A 20505-nucleotide genomic window follows, 5' to 3' on the forward strand; every position below is an offset into this window, starting at 1 on the left:
AGGAAGAGACAAAGAAAGAGACCTTTGGGAAGATCTTGTTATTTCTGGAAGTACCCAAAGCCCTGCTGGGAACTGGGCCTAATGAGAATCTATTATCGTTCTTATTGTTCTCTCTGAAGTCAAAGGGACTTCTGCAATTGACTTGAAAGGAGCAGAACCTGGGAGCCATTTATTTTACTTTCATCCCCTGCCTGAGAGTTCATCAGTTCCAAAATACTGACTTTGGGGTCTGTAAGTATGGGAAAATCCATCTGAGTGAGAAACAGGTGCTGTTTTTTTACGTTGCATCAGGATGTCCGGGGAATTGGGCAAAGCTACGGTGCAGTTTAAATCTGTCTCACCATGGGTGCATTTATGTTACCATTTTAGTTCAGATCACAAGCATGCTTTTGAAGCAGATCTGCTGATCATTCCCACTTACTCCACTTTGATGTGCATCATGAAGTCGCCTGGGACGGAGCACACGAACTGGGCTCCTCCTCCCAGATGAAACTAGTCCAGAGGATGCACACTGTCAGCCAGTCCTTGGGACTGAACCAGGGCAGGTGAGACCAGGAACCCCCGAAATGCATACAGAGAGGTTGTCAGCCCACGTTCTTTCACCTTGCAGATCCTATTGCGCTGCCATGTCTGCATCATGTGCCTGTGCTGCCAGGGCAGCCTGAAGGGGAATACCTGCTCAAGTTTCCCGGTTGTCCACCCTTGCCTGGGTGTCAGGTTGCAGCAGAGTCCACGGGGTCTCATCGGGTGAGGAAAATCCACAGGAGTCACCAAGCTTACAAGGCCTTCAATAGCAGGAGATGGGTTTTGTCAGTTCAGCATGCAGCCCTGCTCGCCCCATGTCTACCTTCTCTTGTTCTTGGGATGATGCAGCAGGTGCTGGGTTACTACTTCCACAGAAAAGTTTTTCCTTTCACATAAGCAGCTATTTTTAAATACTTAAAAAATATCCCTGGGCTAATCGAAAAACATTTATTAATGGATTTTTAAAGCAGCACAACATGGTCAGAGTTGGAGTTACACTTGGCAGAGTGGTTGTTACAGGTGAACTGTGGTTGAAACAATGTTATGAAAAATTTTTTGTCTGCCCTTTCTTCTTGAAAGCCCTGAAGTTAAGGAGGACTAAAATCTGGATCCAGTTCAGAGTTCCTCTTACATGTTATTCTCCACATGAGAAAGCTCTGTAAATGCTCATTCAAAAATCCTTTAGGAAGAATAATAAAGGCGCTTGGCAAAATTTGCTTTAATATTCCCTTTAGGATGACTCCCACCAGCTACAGGTGTCTCTTCAGCTGCAGTTTCAGCTTGGCGACTTTCCTGGTCCGCCTTCCCCGGGGTTTGTTTCCCGCTGCAGCCTTTCATCCCGGTTCCCAGCGTTAGGGACCTGCGGGAGCGCTGGGTGCCTGCCATTGTCCCCGAGTTACTCATCAACCGGAGGGGCCGGCGGGGCTCGGGGGGCGCCCGGTTACTGTGGTTACCGGCGGCATCGCTCTGCTTGTAAATGCGATCTTTGACCGTAGCCACCACTCCAGAGGAATTTTCACAGCTCCCAGAGAAGACAAAACTCGTGGAGTCGGGATGTAAAAGGTTATCTGATACAAGGTGGATGAAGCGGAGGCTTGTTCTGCAGGAAAGCAAATCCCTCTGCCTCGCAATGAGGGAAACGTTGGAAGGTTTTTAAGTTTCAGGCATATTCCCTTGCAGCTATGGTCTTGTTAAATTTGTTTTCTCCAGCTCTGGTACAAGGGTTGTGCACGGTGGTAGGGGTTTGGTCATTGGCCATTAGCCCTTTTTGCAGAGGTATAAGGTCACTCAAAATTGTTCTTGTGCTTGTGTGTTCGCAGCAAGAAAATTTTAATGAGTCTTTCATCAGTAGCAGCCAGATCGTATCTGCTCCAGCGTATTGCTCATCTGGCCCCAGCAGAATTAACACTTTGAATGCCCTGAGCTACAGGCTGAACTTGCAGAAAAGGAGCTCAAGACTTTGTCTGCATAGTCACAGCAACAAAACCACGGATGACCTATAAGTTTCTCTAGGATCTCACAATAAACATGTTTTAGCCTGAAAGGTTACAGTCATCTGCCTGTGGGAGGGTGTTCTCAGTCGGCACTTTTTGCTTATCTACTGCAAAAAGATATGTCACTGGATAACAGAAATTGGGGCCAGAGCACTGGCGACATAATATTGCTTCACTTAGCATTCACTGTTACATTACTTTAATGACTTTATTTTTCAGAGGAGTTTGTATCCATAGACCAGATGTATCTATTCCACATCACATTGTTGTTTACTTGAATTGCTTAAAACTTTTAGTCCAGGCATGGGTTTAATGAGGGAAGGGGCTGGTGCTCCCGAGTGCTTCCCTGGCTGAAGGGGAAGTACAAGAGGCATAAGTGCTGGGATTGCCCCCGCTTGCTGGGACTCTGCCCCACTCCTCTGCGCTTCAGACACTCACTCCGAGCTCTGCTTAGGATTTTGAGAACGGTCCTTGCTTCTTATCACTCCTAGTACATATGGGTTGAGGTCTTCACTGCCTTTATTCTTTCAGTGCTTACACAGAAAATACGCTGGCACCTGTGCAGGTAATGGAAACACCCAAGAAATTATTGCCTGCCTGAGTTTAAAATCTGGGTGGTGGCTCTGAGCAGATGCTCAGCCTTTACAGTGGGAAGATGGCAGCTTGCTGCCGACAGCTAAGATCCAGCCCCTGGGTCAGAGGAGAAGGGGTGACAGTGACACACTGTGTTGGCTCCTGGTCCTGGGGAGGGGGTGAATGGCCAGTCCATTTTGGATCGTGTCAGGAACGAAACCAAAGGAATTAATGCAGTTAAACCTCTACCCACTTTTTTTTCAGTTCCCTCTTTGCTTCTGTGGGAAAATCCCAAACCGGGTATGATTCAGCGGGGCCCAAGAATATGGGTTTTTGAAGATGCTCTCCTTACACCACTTTGGGATCTGCAGATACAGAGCTCAAGGGGTGCTGCGAGGAGGGATGTCCCAAGGCAATGCATGGGTAAAGGCAGTCAGGGTGGTGTAGCAGGTGGGAACTGTGTGCCGCTGTGGGATTACAGCCCCAAATGGAGATGATAGGCCAGATACAGTTTCAGTGGGACCTGTACTGTGGCATAAAGGGTTCTTTTTAGTGCAGCCAAGAGTCCCATTAGCCTTTTCTTTTCCGGAACAACCTGTCTCCTATCCATTGGCAGTACATTTTGGTTACCTAGCACCATATAGTGCGTTTTATGTGGTTTAGCTATAAAATGCATCTCTTTACATTTGCTCACATTCCAGTGAAGTCCGTCGCTTCACCTATGACCAGCTCCCACGAGCCTTAGTCACGCAGGGTGTCCTGCCTGACTCCATGGATCTGTTCTCAGTGGGGAGGTGAGCAGGATTTGGCTGATAGTGTGACCACAGCCTGCCCAGCACAATCTGCGTTACTTGGAGTATTAAATGTATTGAAGAGATTTGAGTGGTCTGAGGTGTGATGCCTTAGAGCCTGCAAAATTGGAGTGCTACGATGACATTTTTTTGGGATGTGTTTAACTTTACAGGAAATATTTTGCTCCTTTGTTGTAATTTTTGAACATCAATACCATTTTTTAAGTCAGAAATTCCCCACCTTTTCCCCTTGAATACACTGAGAAAGCAACTCTTTTGCTGTGTCATAAATGTTATAATACCATCTATGTGTACCATCTAGTTCTTAAAATGTCACATCACTCTGGACTAGGAATTTGAGAACAATTATTCATTACTTTAGTGGAAAGCGCACACAAAATACCCAAGTTTTAAATCATCAGAATTAAAATAGTAGATATTAGGCAATATCACTCTTATGTTAGTAGCTTTGTCCGCATTAGAGGAAATCCGTCCTATGAAAAACTTTTTATCTGTGTGTAGAAGTATCTTAAAACTGTTTATAACCTTGCTGAATTATCTTTGAGTGGTTCTTCTGCTGTGAAATGTAAATGTTAATTTATTTTCACTTTTTGGTGGAGCTCTTTTAGTTCCCGTGTAGATATCAATGGCTTATAACTAGTCCTGCCATCACACATCATCATGGAAAGTGGACTCTCCAATGCTGAATCTCAGAACAAACTGTCAGCAAATAGACTATTGCAATTAGACAATTTAGAACAGTGCTAATGAGGATAAATTTGAAGGGATATTTGGCATGACTCAATGGGGCTAGCAATGGTGGCCTCTGCTGTTTCTGCCTAAAATACTAGAATATGTGTAATTCTGTTGCCAGAGGTAAAACAGTTTTCAGGTATAAACAGGTCAATTCACTGTACAGCACAGAGACACAAAAGTTTATTATAATAATTTTCAGGTCCAAAAGTTCTGTTTGTCCCTCATAAACATCTCTCCAGGCACTGACTACAAATTCTTCCCTGGGTAAGCTGTCTTCTCTTCCTTGAGCAATTTCATTAACTTCACTCTAACTGCCTGGGTAGGAAGAGGTTTGCAAGACCAGGTCAATAGTTTGACTTCCTTTCCCACAGAGTGCTAGAGTTTATAATAACAAACTGATTTTTGCCATTTTCAATTAATTTTTAGGAGGACTGACTATTTTTGGTAAACAGTCTAGACCCTGTTGTTTGTCTTCTTTTTATATGGATTTTCACTGCCTGGGGATTTTGTGACATTTTTCGTCTGTTCAGATCTATTCTTATCAGAATTGTTATTTTGGTAAAATATCACAGAGATTTGCATACCTAAAATGCTGAGGTCGCTTCCACAGTGATACCATTAGGTTTCCATGTCTCATGTATTTGTCTCCCTGTCGGATTAACCATTCTTGCTACGTCACCAGGAACACCTGTCAGTCTTTCCTGCACTGTCTGGCAGCTTCGTTAAGGATCTCAAACGCATGTAAACACCTTGGGGCTGGGGCTGTCTCTGACTTTTCTCTTTGCCAATGCAGTGTGTTTAGCCAGTGTTTAACCAGCTACCGTTCTGAGTAAGAATGACACAGATACTATGTGAGTACTCATAAAAAGCAGAAAACTCATGGTCTTATTTTGAAAGGCTTGGGAACCAACCTCTCCCACAAAGGTTGCTGGAGTAGGGAGAACTTGGACTTTTCCATGTCAAGCTTTTAATCTCCAGAATGTGCTTTTTACTTAAAAAAAGCCAAATTATCCCATTGGCTGTTGTTATTGCAGGATGTTTTGAGGTTCTGTTCTGCACTGTGGTTTACTGGTGGAAAGGTATTTGAGATCCTAGTCATTTTATTTGTTTATTTAAGTGGAGTTTTTTTGTGTGATTGCTTGAGGGAATCAATAAGTTCTTTTGTTTTTCTTAATTTTATTTTATACCTGCATCATAGGTTGTTGGGCAGATCAGAGGCACGGTTTGCTCTTGGTACATGCCCTTCAAGTGAGATTTCCAATGGCAGCCATATGAAAAAGAAAGCAAACAAAGGTAGTAGACACAATCCTTCCTTAGGGTACAATTACTTTTCAAAAGGTGCGGAGATGGAATATGCCTTCTAATCAGGAGATACCTCAAGGAGAGGATAAGACCTTCACTGCATAGGTAGGAAGGCAGAGCGGTGGGACTGGCAGTCGCTGGGGCTTTGGCTGCCGAGAGGATGTGGAGTGGGATGCCCGGAACTGTGCATCAGGCAGAGCTCCCCTGAAATATGAGATCTCCTTTCCCTGTTGGGGTGGGGTTTGTCTTTTTTGGAATGCAACTTCCTTGGGCTGAGCGAAATTCAAATAATCTGTGGTTGGTAGCTGTTATTAGTGCTTCTCTTCTCAGATACAGTTCAGGGATGGTGTGAAGAGAGGGCAACCAGGAGCCAGATCTGCCTCATCTGGGATGGATCTCTTCTGTCTATACATGGCACCTGTGCTTCAGAAATGATTCAAAGACTTTTTTAGTGGATGAGTTATGTATTTTTTCCTCCAAATCATGTGCAATGTCAGGTGTAGTTTCTCTGCCTAAAATACTTCCTTCTTGGGGTTGTTTTCACTATGGAAAGTGTGTTATGTTTTCTGACTTGGCTCAAACATTCACTTCAGTCACCTGAGTCACAGGATCAAGAAGATGAGAGACTTCCGTAATCCTTTTGCAAATTTGCTGAGGTCAGTAGAGTTTTCCTACCTGAGTCCTGTGAGCTGACCTTACAAAAAATACAGGTGCCTTATCTGGACTATGATTTCCCTGAGTAGGTGACATGCACTAGTTAACTGAAGTTAAAATAAAACCTCCCTCCAATGAATGGAGATCCCAGATACATTCCTGAACTTCCTTCCTGTGCTTCTGCTGATATTGCCAGTGCTAACATAGCTCTTGCTAACTGAATTCCAGGTGCACCCTTGTGGGACTTTTCTTTTTCCCATTGGATGTGGATGGTGATCTAGGAACAGGATCCTTATGTGAACGCAAATATAGAAGACAAAGGACTTACAGCTGTAGCTCACAGGAGAGTTTGGTTTGTTGTTTCGCTGCAGCTTTAGGTCAGTCTGTTTTCCATGGCATGCAGTTGGCCCAGTTCTAAATAGTGTACAGGCTTGCATTTCCTATGGGTATTTTTCTGTATAAATTATTTCTAGATATGTATTTGTGAATGTATCAATATCTATATATGTTTCTCTTAGAAAAAGTTTAAAACTTCATAGAGCTTTTTAAGGCAGTGACATAAACTATAGTGTTATTAAAAGAAAGACATGAACATGTTGCCTTGTTCTTATATTTAGCCCAAATTACGGTGAGCAGAGAGTGATTTAGCTTTGAGGATGTAATTGAGTGCATTAGCAGTCTTAAAAAATCAGTTCGTGAATCAAACCCTGACTCATGCACAAGAAGTTTTGACTTGCTGAGTTAGTATGTTGAATTTCACACAGCCAGCAAATTCATGAAGTATATGAATTATTGGCCTTTCAGCAACTCCTTTTTCCTTTTTTTTGAAATATTAAAAGAGTTGTTTTCATTCTAAGTATAGATATTTCTTATTATAAAATCGTTTTGTAACTGTAGACTCCTAGTTAGCATTTTCCTGTCCTTTCTTGGTAAAATTGATGCTCGGGTTTCCAGGAGATTTGCATAGGCACAAATCACTGTCCGGCCTCAAAGGGCTGCAGGTGCCTCCTGCACACACACTGTGCATCTCCTCCTCCCTCCAAGCTGCTCTTTGCTCCTCGAGCAGTCACGGCATGGTCAGGATGGCAAAACAGGTTCCTTAGCCAGAGGAGAGTACTGGAGACAACATAACCAGTTTCTTTTCTGGCGTGAAACTCTTGCAAGCAAGCACACTTACTGGTTTTCCTGATACCTGGAGCTCTGCTATTTCAAAGAGTCTGTTTCCCATTTTAAGAAACATGATTTTCAGGAGCCCCCAGTCCACAGTGTCATTTAATGGCTTAATTTTATAGCACAAATAGTGAGATAGCAGTATTTATTTTTATTTGAATAAACCTCCTTGTTCTTTTTGCGGCTTAGCTCCTGATTTTTGAATACACAGCATTGGGGAAAAAAAATCATAAACATTCAAATACTATTGTAAATGAGTTCTCTCAGGCTGCAAGCAGGGAGAGCTAATATTCTTGCATTAGCATGGAAGCGCCTTAGGCTTTTCTTCTTTCTCCTTTATTGATACCATCTGAAGTGTCTTCAGAGTCAGGTTCTAGATTCATTAAGTCTTGCTTTGTATGGGTGAGCCATTGCTAACTAGCCATGACGCTCAGTTTACACCAGTCAGCTGACACCTCTCTTTGTGAAAATCAGTAGAATTACGTGATTTACGTGGTTATCACTACAAGTGTACGTCCCATTACAGCAACCACTGTTTAACAAGGTCGAGGGACTTTACCAGATTTGAGCACAACAGGCTGGGTGGCAACTAGCAACTTTGATCGTTGGTGGAGCATTGCCGTGCTTTGCTGCAGCACCTCTTTTCCACGTACAGCGCAAGATGTAAAAGCTTAAAATAAAGCTCCCCTGACAATTTGAAGTACTGGTGTGACATCTAATGGGACTTGCACATCCTAATCCTTTAGATCACTTTGAGTATCTTGGAATAAATGTAAAAAATGAGGGAGAAAACAACAGTGTTAAGCTAATGTTAAGGGTCTAACTTAAACTCTCAGAAAACAAGAGGATTTGGCACCATTATCTCTTCCTGTTGTTCCTGGGTATTACTGCTGTTGTGATCCCTTATAAGAAAGACTTTGACCTGCGTGAGATTGAGAGCTTGGGTGAAAAACATAAACCACTTTAATGAGCAAATGTTTAATAGCTTTAATACAAGATTTCCCAACCTGCTGCAATTTCATTTTAAAATCACGTGTTATTATGAAAAAGCCATACTCTGACATTTGTGCCGCATTTTAATAGAGTCCTAGGGCCTAATTCTGCCATGTTTGCATTAAGCAACACTTTGTTCCAGCAGCAGTCATATGGCAATTACCAGGAGTATGTTACTGCACACCATGAGTAAGCATGCGATTTAATTAACTGGTGGAAGATTCTCATTAGTGTAAAAAGAAATACTGACCTTTCCAAAGTCTAATATCTGAAGTTTAGCAAAACTAGATAAAGCTGTTTTTTACCTAAAAGCCAAGAGTATTCATTGAGCATCAGGAACTCCTTGTAAAAATGTGATGGGAAAAGTTGGCTGCGGCTCTGGAAGAAGTACAGTACGGGCTGGAGCCTGCACCGTTCCCGGGGATGGGAATTTTTCCTTTGACTTGGCAGAGAGCAAGATAAAGATCGGTTTGCTGAGCTGTGAGGGACCAGTTAAACAACTCTGATGTTGGTTGCATTCTCATGGTAAGCCTATGGACTAAATGTGCAACTACTTCAACAAGTAAATGCCTCTAAATTAACACTGATAAATTAAGTAACCAAATCCTTTACTGTAAATAATGTCTGTTGTGTGCCATATTTTAGCATGTTGGGATCTGAAGATACTTATAACAGAAGAGCAGAGTATGCACTCCAGTGAGGGAGAGCAACACTCTGTAAGCACACCATACTTTGGGGTATCTTAACAGGGCATTAATCAGTATATGTTTTATTAGCAAAATTCTCCTTTCAAGTCTATTTACATACAACACACTAATCGCCTTTCATCAGATTTTCTTTCAGAGGGAGCGGCAAGAATCTCTGACGACAAAACTCAGTGTGTTGTGTTTGCAGGTAGCTCAAAGGAGGGAGTTACATGCCACACCGTTTATTCCTCATTAGACTGACGTAAGGAAAATCCACTCGTCGGTCACATGGTTCTCTTATATTTTTTGGTTGGTCTTCACTGAGCGTCTTAGTGTTTTTGTTAGAAAGATGTTTTACTGTCCTGTAGATTTCTCTATTGTTTGTCACTATAAAGCTGTTGAGCTGGTTCTCAGCTAAGCTGTCTTCTCACTTTGGAGGTGCTTCTCAGATGGTGATTGTGAAGTTGGAAGCCAGGGGAGCATAAGATCTTGGTCACGGAGACCTAGACTGGCTCTGACCAGGACAGCTGCTGGGTGCGCTGGCTGTAGTCTTGGTGTGGTGCTTACACTGACCTCAGCCAGGAGAGCCACGGAAAGCAAACCAGGGAGAGACGAGATGAATAGGAATTATAGGGTGGAGGTTTTGGCCTGGGAGGGAAGAGTGCTTTCTCCTTACAAAAAACCAAATTACGTGTGGTTTGTTTCTGTTAATGGAACTCATCTGAGGCACTGAAAAGATTTAAAGCAACAGCATTAGCCAACAGCATTTAACAATTTATCTTATAATAGTTAGAGTTTCATGGGGTGAGGAATCGGGATCTGCCTCCTTTCCTCACTGAGTCCGTTCTGGTTTGCAGACAAGCTGGGTTGCCTGTCTTGTCGTCTCCACTTGACGGTATTGCAGCTAGCATTGTATCACATGCCATGGTGAAGAAAGGGTGCCTGGAAACGCTATGGCAGGACATGAGCCCACAAAGAGCAGGGACAGCCATTAGCTGTCCAGCATTAGAGGCACCTTTGCTTCCCAAGTCACACATCCTGAGGGTTACACAATGTATCATCTCGTTCATTGTCTGAAAATTTTGTGCAACTAGGGAAGTCCATAATCTACAGTCTGTTCATTCATAAAGATCAGCTCAGTAATTTTGTGTAACTTCTCTGACTTTACCTTGGCAAATAGTTATCTGCAATACTGTAGACCATAAATGCCTATAGATGCTATGCCTTTTTGGATAGCGTTTTTATCAGGGTTTTTACCTTGGCTTTCAGAGCAATGCAGAGAAAAAAACGTACTCATAGTTAACCATATAACATCTGCTCAGATGACTTACTGCCTGACTTGCAGGTGCGGGTGGATTCATATGCAGTGTTGGTATGTTTGCTTTGCAGTATATATTACCAAATTGGTGTGTAAGGTTGCTGGAATACAGCAGAGACCAAGTCTACTGTACCTTCTGCATAGTGCGTCTGTCATGCAGAAGATTAATTCCTTGTGCCACAGAAATATCTCAGGTGGTTCTCATTCCCACACAAGGGAAACAGATTTCTTATTTCCTTACTTTTGCACTCTCCAAAGTATTGAGTGAGGACTCTGTGTCAGGCAGTGTTAAAATGTTGAAAAGTAGAAGATAATAGAAGGACAAAAATACATTCCCCTTCACAGCAGGAATCCCTCTCTGCTCAAGCAGAGAAAGGATTAATCTATAAATTTCCTTTTAAAACTTCCATCTATTAAAAGATGATTATTTGAACAACATAATACAGGAATTTATGTAAAGATGTCAACGATGTGCTGTGTACCGCTTTCATTAATTGTATTTTGCTGGTTTGATGAGTGAGTGTTTTCACATGAATACGATGAGTGAAAACTATGAAAGTTTTGGTGGAGCGCATTGCTCTGGCAGATGGATGGCCCTGGGCCTGCTCTGGGCGGCTCGTCAAGTAGGTGCCCATTGCTCCTGAGGTGGTAGTGGGAGCTGCTTGGTGGGAAAACAGTTTGACTTCTGGTCCTGTTGGCAACCATGCTGCTTTGACGAATACTGTGGTAAAAGAGCTCAGTTTATGCCACTTGAGTAGGAGCTTGATCATACAAGCCTTACTTCATCAGATTTGTCCGCATAGACCAAGGCGAGAGGTCCCTGCAGAGTGCTTCTCTGAGAAATAACTCTTACAAGGGTGGACCTGAGTTGACTCCTCTGGTGTGGGCCATAGCTCCTTGCAGTTTCGGCCTTGCAGTGAGGTTCCTCAGAGTGTGAAGGTTTCTAGGATTGAAAGAGTAGATTAACAGAAAAGTGTTCGATATGGAGATTTATGAACTTTCTGTATTGCATGTGGAGATATATATTTAAGAACTAAAGTGACCACACATGGCATGTGTTATACAGTTAGAGCCACGTATCAATCTCCCAGCTGTGGCGCGTGGGGCGATGTAACTGTCCCCTTTTGTCACCACTCATTGTCTTCAACTCGAAATGTTAGCCCTCTTTTTTTTCTTCTTGTGCTCCTTTTATAAACCTTTGGGCAGGAGTGCATTCTTGGCATTGTTGGGTGTTTTGGGGGAAAGCAATTCCACGCATTCTTAGCTTTGGGAAGTGATCAGGCAGAAAGGCGTGAGCTAACGTTGGATGATTTATTATTGTTCCTCCAGAAAAGGGACACAAGACCTTAAACAACTACTGACTGTGTAAGCCCAGAAAGTTATTTTACATAGGGTTGTTTAAGCCTGAAATAGGAATAGTGACAGCCTTTCATACTGGAAAGGTGCACTCCTGTTTAAAACCACAGGCATTATATACTTGTATGTTAATTTTGATAATGCAGTAATAGCAAAAAGTTCAAAAAGGAGATGTTTGCTTTCAGGAAAAATATTGAGATTGTGAAGGCTTAATATGTCAAAATGTTGAGTACTTTGTTCAGTCCGGGAGGTCTTTATCTTTGTGTTCATAACAATGGTCTTCTCCAATGTATGATTTAAGTTCATTGATGTGCAGTCTTAGTGAATGAAGAACTTAATTTCTGTGATGCTGAGAGAAAGAAAACATCCTACTTTACTGAGATTCCCCTTTTATTAGATCCAAAATCAGTTTCTGGATGTCTGAGTGTATGTTCCTGAGTTATTCGTAGCAGAAACCTTGCATTTAAGCCCCTTTGTATTCTACTGTATATACTCTGTAGTAGAAATTGGCTAATTTAAATACAGGAGTTGTAAAAGGAACATGTCAAGTGCTGTCTCAACTTCACTCTCAGAAAGCACTGGCAAATCAGATAGGCAGTAAATTATTTTAATTTGCTTATGAATTCAATAAGAATTATCTACAAAGTCCATCACACTTCTAGGTTTTCTTGGACAAGTCTCCTTTCTCTTCCCTGAAGTTTTGTCCAGGCAGAAAAACAGGACTTTGCCTATATGAAAGCACATATGTCAGGCCCTTAGATATGTACTTTAACTGTGTGAAAATTTTGCCTAAGGAGGTATTTGATAATTAAGCTAATTAAAAGCAAGCACTAGGGCAGGTTCGCTAAAGGTATTTATAGAAGTTGTTTCTCTGTATAAACAGAAAGAAAGAAAGAAATAGGAGCAAGAAAAAATACAGAAATAATTATAAAGGGTGAACCTCGCTGTAATGTACAGCTCTTAGATTTGCTTAGGTTTTTCCTCTTGCTTTAAGGAATCTCTGGACATTTCCCTACAATAGTGATGAAGAATGACCCAACTTCCATATTTGTTTGACTGTCATGTCAGAAGAAGAGCTGATTAAAAGGATGAAAGCTTTATTTTGCGTCCTTCAGGCCTGAACCAGAGCAGTAACTAGCACGGCTGCTACTTTGGCTTTAAAGATAACAGTACTGTGAAGACTTGTCTGTTTTTAGGTGCATAGTTTTCTGGGTGATAGTCTTTTGAAGTTTGTGATGGACTACTTTGTACAAACACATGCATGAAGTGTTTCCAGCCCTGGGTCATGATAAAGCCTCTTTAAACAAAATCAAGCAGTGCATTGTGTTCTGGTTCACAAAAATGGTATTGAATAACAGAGTGGAAACCTTTGCTGCTTAGTGAATCGAGAGAGAAACAGCAGCCTGGCCTTGCAGGGAAGAGAGTTGTGATGTACAGAGCCTTGAGAAGGTGAGGTTCCAGGGCCTTTGGGTTTATATTCCAAAAGAAATAAAGTACATTTTCTTTTAGAAACAAGTCAGTCTAGTTCTGCCTTCCTTCAAACTGGAACCACAGGCAGAGTCAGGAGCTGGCTATGAAGCAAAGCAGCCCCCCAAGGTTGGAAGGTGAAGACTGACGAAAGTGAGAGGAAAAGGAAAGGGCTGGCTGTTGGGGGAAGCTGCTGGTGTTGGACACGCTTACTTAACCCTAAAGGTTTTCCTTTCCTGACTGCCGCAGAGTTCCCTCCCAGCCCTCCTGGGTGAGAAATACCTGGTACCCTAGACCTGACAAAACGTCCGTCTCTGAAGGCATAGAGATTCCTGTCTGCAGTGTTACTAAGGGAGGGAATATGTGGAAGGGGAGAGCGGGAGGGGAGGAATATGTGGTGGGTCTTGGGGAACTTCTTGTGTTTCCTAGCATGCGAAGGACACAGGAATTAAACTTACTGCTTGGAAGACAGGACTGTCAATATATGTGTTTGTCCTCAATCCACCTCTCTCCCTCTCCCCCTCTCCCCCCTCCGTTTGCCTGTCTGTGTAATATATAGTCATATACTGGGATTTTATATGGCAGTGGAACATCCAGTTCTGTAAAGAGAGCATTGAGTGAGAAATTGCCTATATTGTTATATAATTACTTAGTAGCATTTGGACTAGATGGAAAATAGTAAACAAAAATACTTCGAGTTAAAAAAAACAACCAAACAAAAACCAACCCATTCCTATAAATGAAAAATTATCATATTCAGCATCTGCAGCTGAATCTGAAAGTGAACACTCCTTAAAATGAAGGTGTTGGGGAGAAAGAAAAAAAATCATAAACCCAGAAATGTACATTCGATTTTAGAAATCTGAGCTTTAATACTCTTAAGAAAGGTGAAGGCACTTGTTTTTTTGCAGTATGCATACATGTGTGTCTGTTTTGAGTCACAATAGTATAAACATCATCAGAACCACTGGGATTACTTCGTGTTGGCATCTGTGAATGTGAGAATAATACTTGGCTTCTGATCTTAATGTTTTAGTTCCTCATCAGAACTCAAACCTACAGGTAAATCACACTGATATTTTCCTGTGAAAGTGTGAATTGACAAGGGAAAAAATGAATGCATGGAACAGTAATGTTAAAGTTAAAAGCTAAAGAGAAATTGTGCGGTCCTAAAATGCAGATACTTAGGCTCAGATCTGCTTCCATTATAGCTAATGCCAAAACTCATTGTTTTTACTGGGAACTGGATTAAGACTTTTACCGATATCATGTCAGTTTGAATTCCTTCTCTTGATCTTATTTTGACAATCACTTTTTCCATTACAGTTCCATTAAAGATTTAAAACACAGTATGATAAAACTCAGTGAAAAAATAACTTAATGCATCTAAATTATTATGCAAATGGATGCACATTTAATCTCATTCACATCATTGCAGTTCTGTCTTTATGCCTAACAATAGAATCTAAACTTTATTCTTTTCACTTGCTAATCAATTTTTAGTTCACTGTCTTTTTTTTCCAGGGGTTTCTGGAGTATCAACATAATTGAAAATAATTGGTCTTTCAGTTGTTTTACAGTTAGTACTTGGATAATTAAAAATTAAATAGATTATGCACATTGTATTTTAATAAAACTTTTAATTATTATTCCATGGCCTTTATTCAGTGGCCTCTATGGGGTATGCTCAGCCCCAAACCAAAACAGACCAGTCCAGATCACAGAACCGGCCTCTGTATTTTGGCAGCAACTAAAATTAGTATTACCAAGTCTCTGCAAGAAAGCAAAAATAAAAAGACTGAACTATCCTTTTTTTTCCCTGGGAGAAGTTGCTTCAGCAGAGATTTGGGAGCAGGGGCAGTGCAGTGGCTGCAGGTGTCAGAGGATGCCTGGTCAGCTACATCACTTCTTCATTTGCTTTGGCTTTTTTCCTAAGACTGAGGTAGAGATGTCTATTTTGGGACCATATGAAGATCTAAATAAATAGATGGTCTATATCAACATAGTAAATTCAGTCACAGGTGACCTCAGTATGCTGATCTGCCATTATTATGTAGTTACATCATTCTGAATAATCGTAAACTTGATTTTAAAGACTATTGTCTCAGAATTTGCCTGTAGAAATAAACAGGTATTAACTGGAGCTGCTGCTGGCTTTTGTTGTGCAACTTTGCTGTCACTCAGACTGATCATGAGTTATTTTTGTTCATATGGTTTTGATATGAATTTGAAGATATACAAAGATATGGTTTGAAGAAAATTCATATACTGTGTCTAAAATGTTTGCAGTGTAGAGCCAAAGTGTTTTCTCCCATTTTGGTTGTGGGTCTCCATGATGTGAGTTCGTTTGCCTCCAGCTTTTGCATAGGATAAGCGGTGGGAGCATTGCTGTACTGTTTTACCATTTCATATGTCAAATATTACTGACAGTTAAAGACAGTTTGGAAAATGACTGTATTTTTTGGATTTGAAAGAACTTTTGTGAATAGACCAGCCTCTTGTCCACAGTCAATATGCAATACAGCTTTCGTATTACACCAAGTAATGGGGCCTGATGCAGACAACAGAAGTTCGGCAAGTGCCAACGCCCTGCAAGCTGCCAGGAGCCGAATCCATTTTGGGACATTTCCACCACTTATCTACATTAGCAGTATCTTCAGGTACTGCATACAGACACTGAGTAAACAGTGGTATAATAAGAGGCATCATTCCCTCTTCTGTACATAAGGGCACACAAGCATTGGATGGAGAGTTTTAAGCCAGTCCCGGCAGCCTGTTGCTCCCTGCGAAGCTCAGGCCAGTCCACGTGCTGGTTGATGAAGCAGACATGTATGGCCTCCAAAAGTTTTGTCTGTCCTTACAACATGACAGTTTTTTAATAGGGATAATGTGGGTCTAGGGAGCCTGTCACATTCACCCAGTGCTGGCTCTGTGGTGGCTGTTAGGGAGCATGAGCACGCTCATGCATTTTCCCTGTGTGGTTGGACCAGGAAAAGAAGTGTCCATTAGATAAACCCAAGTTAATGGAGATATTAGAGACACCTTATATGTAGGTTTTTCCCCTTCTTTTCATACATTTTATTTTACATACATTTTAAGCAGAATGAGAATTGCCAAAAGGAATGAGCACTGTGCAGGGACGATGAAACCTGAATTTGTCAGCCTGCAGCCTGCCAAGGGCTGAGAGCCGGGCATGCAGCCTTCACGGGGCCAGACCGGGTAGGCTAGTCCACATGCAAATCCCAATTTGAACTGTAAAAGCACTTTTGGGATGGGCCTTGCTAGGACAGGTATTCCAGATCATTCTCATTCCCAGGGCACGTGTATTACTGTTTAGGCATTTGGTTGAGACTCACAGAACTAAGTTAGCTTTACTGTTGAAATCAGGGATGCCAAATTCTCCCTTCAGTAACAGTCGTGTAAACATCGTTAAAATTAATCAAGTTACTTTGTGTTGGCATCTTTGGGGGTGAGGACAGTGTGTTTTAGCTTCCCACCAGACTTCAAATACACAGATAAAAAAGGAACTGGTTTGCCCTGCTACAAACCAACCAGCTTTTCTCCAACCAGATTTGAGTGAGTTTTGGTGGCCTGAATCTTTCATTTATTGTGCATGAAGCATGGTACGAAGCTGCTCTGCTCAAGCTCTCATGCTCTCTTGCTTTGCAGCAGCTCTGTTTGCATGCTCACAGGTGGGCAGGTTTGCCTGGAAATGTGCATTGAACTAATGTGGTTTCATTCTTCAAGAGTCTTTTAACACTCCACCCTAAAGTTGCTGATAAAATTGTCCTTTCCCTGCAGATTTAGAAAGATCTCTCAGCTCTGCATTTAAGTAAGTTTACATTATTTAATGGCATGTGGTGACAAATCTTAGGTGTTATGCAGCACTGAGGTGCTTCTGCACCTGTGGCTGGAGTGGCAGCTCCTGCTTGATACCCCTTTAGGGCAGCAGCTAGTACCACCCCAGTACCACGTATCCAGCCCAAAACAGCATTACTGAATTTCTCTAACTGGGTTTCAGTTTTTGTTTTATCGTTGTACAGGCACATGTACAAAAGTCTGTGTCTGTTCTGATCGTAGTAGGTTTATGGGCTATGCAAAGGGATTTCACTGAGGAGGGATGCTGGGGAGGAAGATGTGATCCGGCCTGGTGCAGCTGCAAGGATGTCAGTAGATCCATTGCTGGCAGCTTCCTGCTTTCTCCTTTCAAAGGAGAGACAGATACTTTCCGAGGCCAGTGTGGAGTGTTACCTGCCTAAAAAAAATCCCCTGGTCCTGTATGCTCTTTGTGAGGCCTCTCAGGTGGGTGAACACAAGCTTAGAACAGAACAGCTCAAACAGTAATCAGGTGGTTGTTTGGATAGTAATATTTTTTTATCCTTTTCTTCACAAAAGGCTTCATCAAGGTGTGGGTTACTTGTTAACAGCTAAAGTCAAGTAGTGATAGGTGAATCCTTTCTATTTACACAACATAACGCAAGAAAGCTGTGTTTTTGAAATAGTGTGTGTAAGGACTGTGAAAACAAATGTCTCCACCCTCCACAAATAAAGGCTTTACTGGAAATGCCGTTTGCCATGTATAGAGCAGAGAAAAAGACAAAAAAAAAAAAAAAGGTAAAAATACCCTGTTGACAATGGAAATGATAATCCGGGCCATTCTTCCCTCCTTGTTTGCAGACACATTTCTGATGACTCTGTGAGCTCTGCAGAGCTGAGCAGGAAGGAGGGAGAGAAGGGCTTTGGGGGAACATTCTGCATATCAACCACCTCCCAAACCAGTGCATTTCTGAGACAGGTTTGAGAAGAGGCTAATGCCATTTGACTCCTCTAAGAGCTCCTCAGCGTATATCGCTGAAGGGGGACTTAGCAAGCATCAACCTTCAGAAGCTAGTTCTGAAGGCTGATGCTTGGCTATACCTCACTCATGCCCTGAAGATACCTGTTCCCGTGCTAGTTAGTCACCAGTCTTATATTTTGTATGCATTAGCTACTGCTTCCCAAGCAACCAGAGGTGAACCACAAACAGGTTGCAACAAGACTCTTTAAAATGCTGAAAGGTTAGAATGCAGCAAGTGGGATTTTCAGCACATTAAAAAAAAAAATCTTGTAAACCTTTCATGCCCAAATTTTTAATGGACATTTTTAGTGTGTGTGTATCTTTCTAGGAAAAAAACTTACTTGAGGAAATCTAGAAGTATAAATTCAACTGTAAATTGAATTGAGAAGGAACATAAGATGAGATTCCTCTCCAGCATGAATTTGTGCAGTAGGATACAAGACCTTGTAATGATTTTCCCGTTGCTTACTTCTATTTTTTTTTTCAATATGGCTAGCTTTCTGTCTGCCTCTTATTCTTCAAAAGGAGGCTTGGTATGAATTGGGAGGTGTCTCAGATCTTAGCAATATGGTATCTGAGCTCTACACCAACTGCAGTTGCGGGTCTCTCCCATGTCAGAAAAAAATCCCAGAAAGACGTGTTTTTCTCTCCATGTCTATGCAGAGCAGAGGAACACTTGGTTATCTTCTCCTTCCTTGCACTGAAAAAGATCTACAGTAGAATCTTCATTTGCAGAACACAAGACTGTCTGAAGTCACTTAGGCTCATGTTTCTGAAATAGCAGTCTGCAAAACACAGACAGAAAGTGCACTTTGGTGCACTTTGGAAACTGTATAATGTTTTCAATTTAACATCTGGTGTTACAGTCACGTTTTGGTACTCAGAGAAGTCAGGTGGCCCAAAAAGCATGGACATTGCTTCTGCAAATCTTATCTAGAGGGGCTTTAAAAGGTGTTAGCTGAAGAGGTGCTCAGCAACCCACAGCCAGAAGTGGTACGTGGTCAGCGTGAGTGACATGGCAGCGGTGGGGAGTGGCCCCATGCCCTGCCCGGGGATGCTTGCACGTGGGACATTTTAGCCAAGTTTAGTGCTGGAGTGTAAAGGAGCTGAGTAGCCCAAGCTGGGAATGTTGGAGGCAGGGAGTGAGGGGCAGTTCAGGAACAGACTGCACCTCCTAATAATAATAAGCTGTGTACTCCGTACTAGATAAAAAATCTGCAAGCTGTTTAATTTTCTTTTTTTAATCCTTTTTTACGTGCTGTTATAAATGGTAGAATTACAGTGATCAGCCAAATAAGCTGGGGTGGCAAATGAAATGACCATTATACAGCAAAGGATGTTACATTGCTGTTCCTCTTTTCAGCTGAAATATATTTGGCATGTCTTTTTATTCTTTAAATTGCCTAATTGATGTGTTCTGGAAAGGTATTATATTACTCAATTTATTATTCTTTAATTTTCAAGGTGAACTTTAATTTGGTGCCAAAAGGTCAGCTCACGAATATTGTTTAATTTTAGTTATTTAACTTTGTTTTTAAGAAGTCTTTCAGTGACCAACATTTTGCAGTGTAACTCTGCTAATTCTCTGTGTCCTGTAAAATAACTCTTGAAACGCACTGAGTAAAAAGAAGACTAAGAAACATAGGGTAACGATCAATAAAAATTATTAGGAGTGGGGTGCCACTGGCTTGCCCAGACCTAAATACTATCGATCGCTGAGTCTGCAGCGTGTTACCCCCTGCAGAAGCAGCTTCTCCAAGAACTTGCTTAGTTTCTCTTGGCAAAGGTAGTCTCTGATGCAAGGAGGAAGAACATCCCCTGGGTGCCAGCCTTGAACGGCTGCCGACCCCGGAGCTAACCTGCATTAGTCTAGTGAAGACAGATCAATGTGCTTCTCCCAGCATGTTCTAAAATGTTGCTAAAACCTTCCAAATGCTAGTCTATACAAGCTAACTGGCTGAATTTTCTCCCTCTTCAGTGCCATAGGAAGGCATGCTGTGTCTCTGAGCTTTACCTGAGCTCGGCTGTTTGCTCTGGTTTGGAGCAATATGGGAATAACAGATGATATACATTCTTTCTCACAAACGTATTCTTTTTTCCATACTCCTCCTTGAATGAGCTTGTGCCAGAAGTTGCTGAGATGTTAGGAAGACTCCGGAAGCTGGTAATTTGCTCACTTAGAGCTCCACAAAAGATACCAATTTTTTGTATGGTTCTTACCATCTAAAGGCAAATATAATTAAGAAATTGAGTCAGTTTACAAATAGGTCATGGATCAGGTAATAAACTGCAATTGTTGACATTTATGGAGGCTTTTTCTCTCAAACATTGTTTATGAAAGGCAACTGGCAAAGGCAACAAGACAAAAACTGCTGTAGGCTCCTTTTCTGGGCAGTTCTCATCCTCCCCAGCTCCTCCTCTCTCCTCAGCGTATCTTTTGAAGCTCCATTTTAGTATTTTCATGTATGTACATGTGTTACACTTCAAGTGGTGCAGTAGTTGATTTTCTTGTACCGAGAGCTGTGGGTTAATTGCTGGGGAGGTTTTAATGGGATTCACCTGAATGCTGGCTTTCCCCCAGAAG

At 41.8% G+C, this 20505-nt stretch overlaps 1 protein-coding gene across 5 annotated transcripts in view; it reads left to right on the plus strand.

Moving 5' to 3' along the window:
• Positions 1–20505, plus strand: part of CELSR1 (cadherin EGF LAG seven-pass G-type receptor 1) — a 177011-nt gene that overhangs the window by 28701 nt on the left and 127805 nt on the right. The gene's annotated exons all lie outside the window — the stretch shown is intronic.

Source organism: Strix aluco, chromosome 5 (genome assembly GCF_031877795.1).
Source record: "Strix aluco isolate bStrAlu1 chromosome 5, bStrAlu1.hap1, whole genome shotgun sequence".
In the NCBI taxonomy this organism is placed as follows: domain Eukaryota; kingdom Metazoa; phylum Chordata; class Aves; order Strigiformes; family Strigidae; genus Strix; species Strix aluco.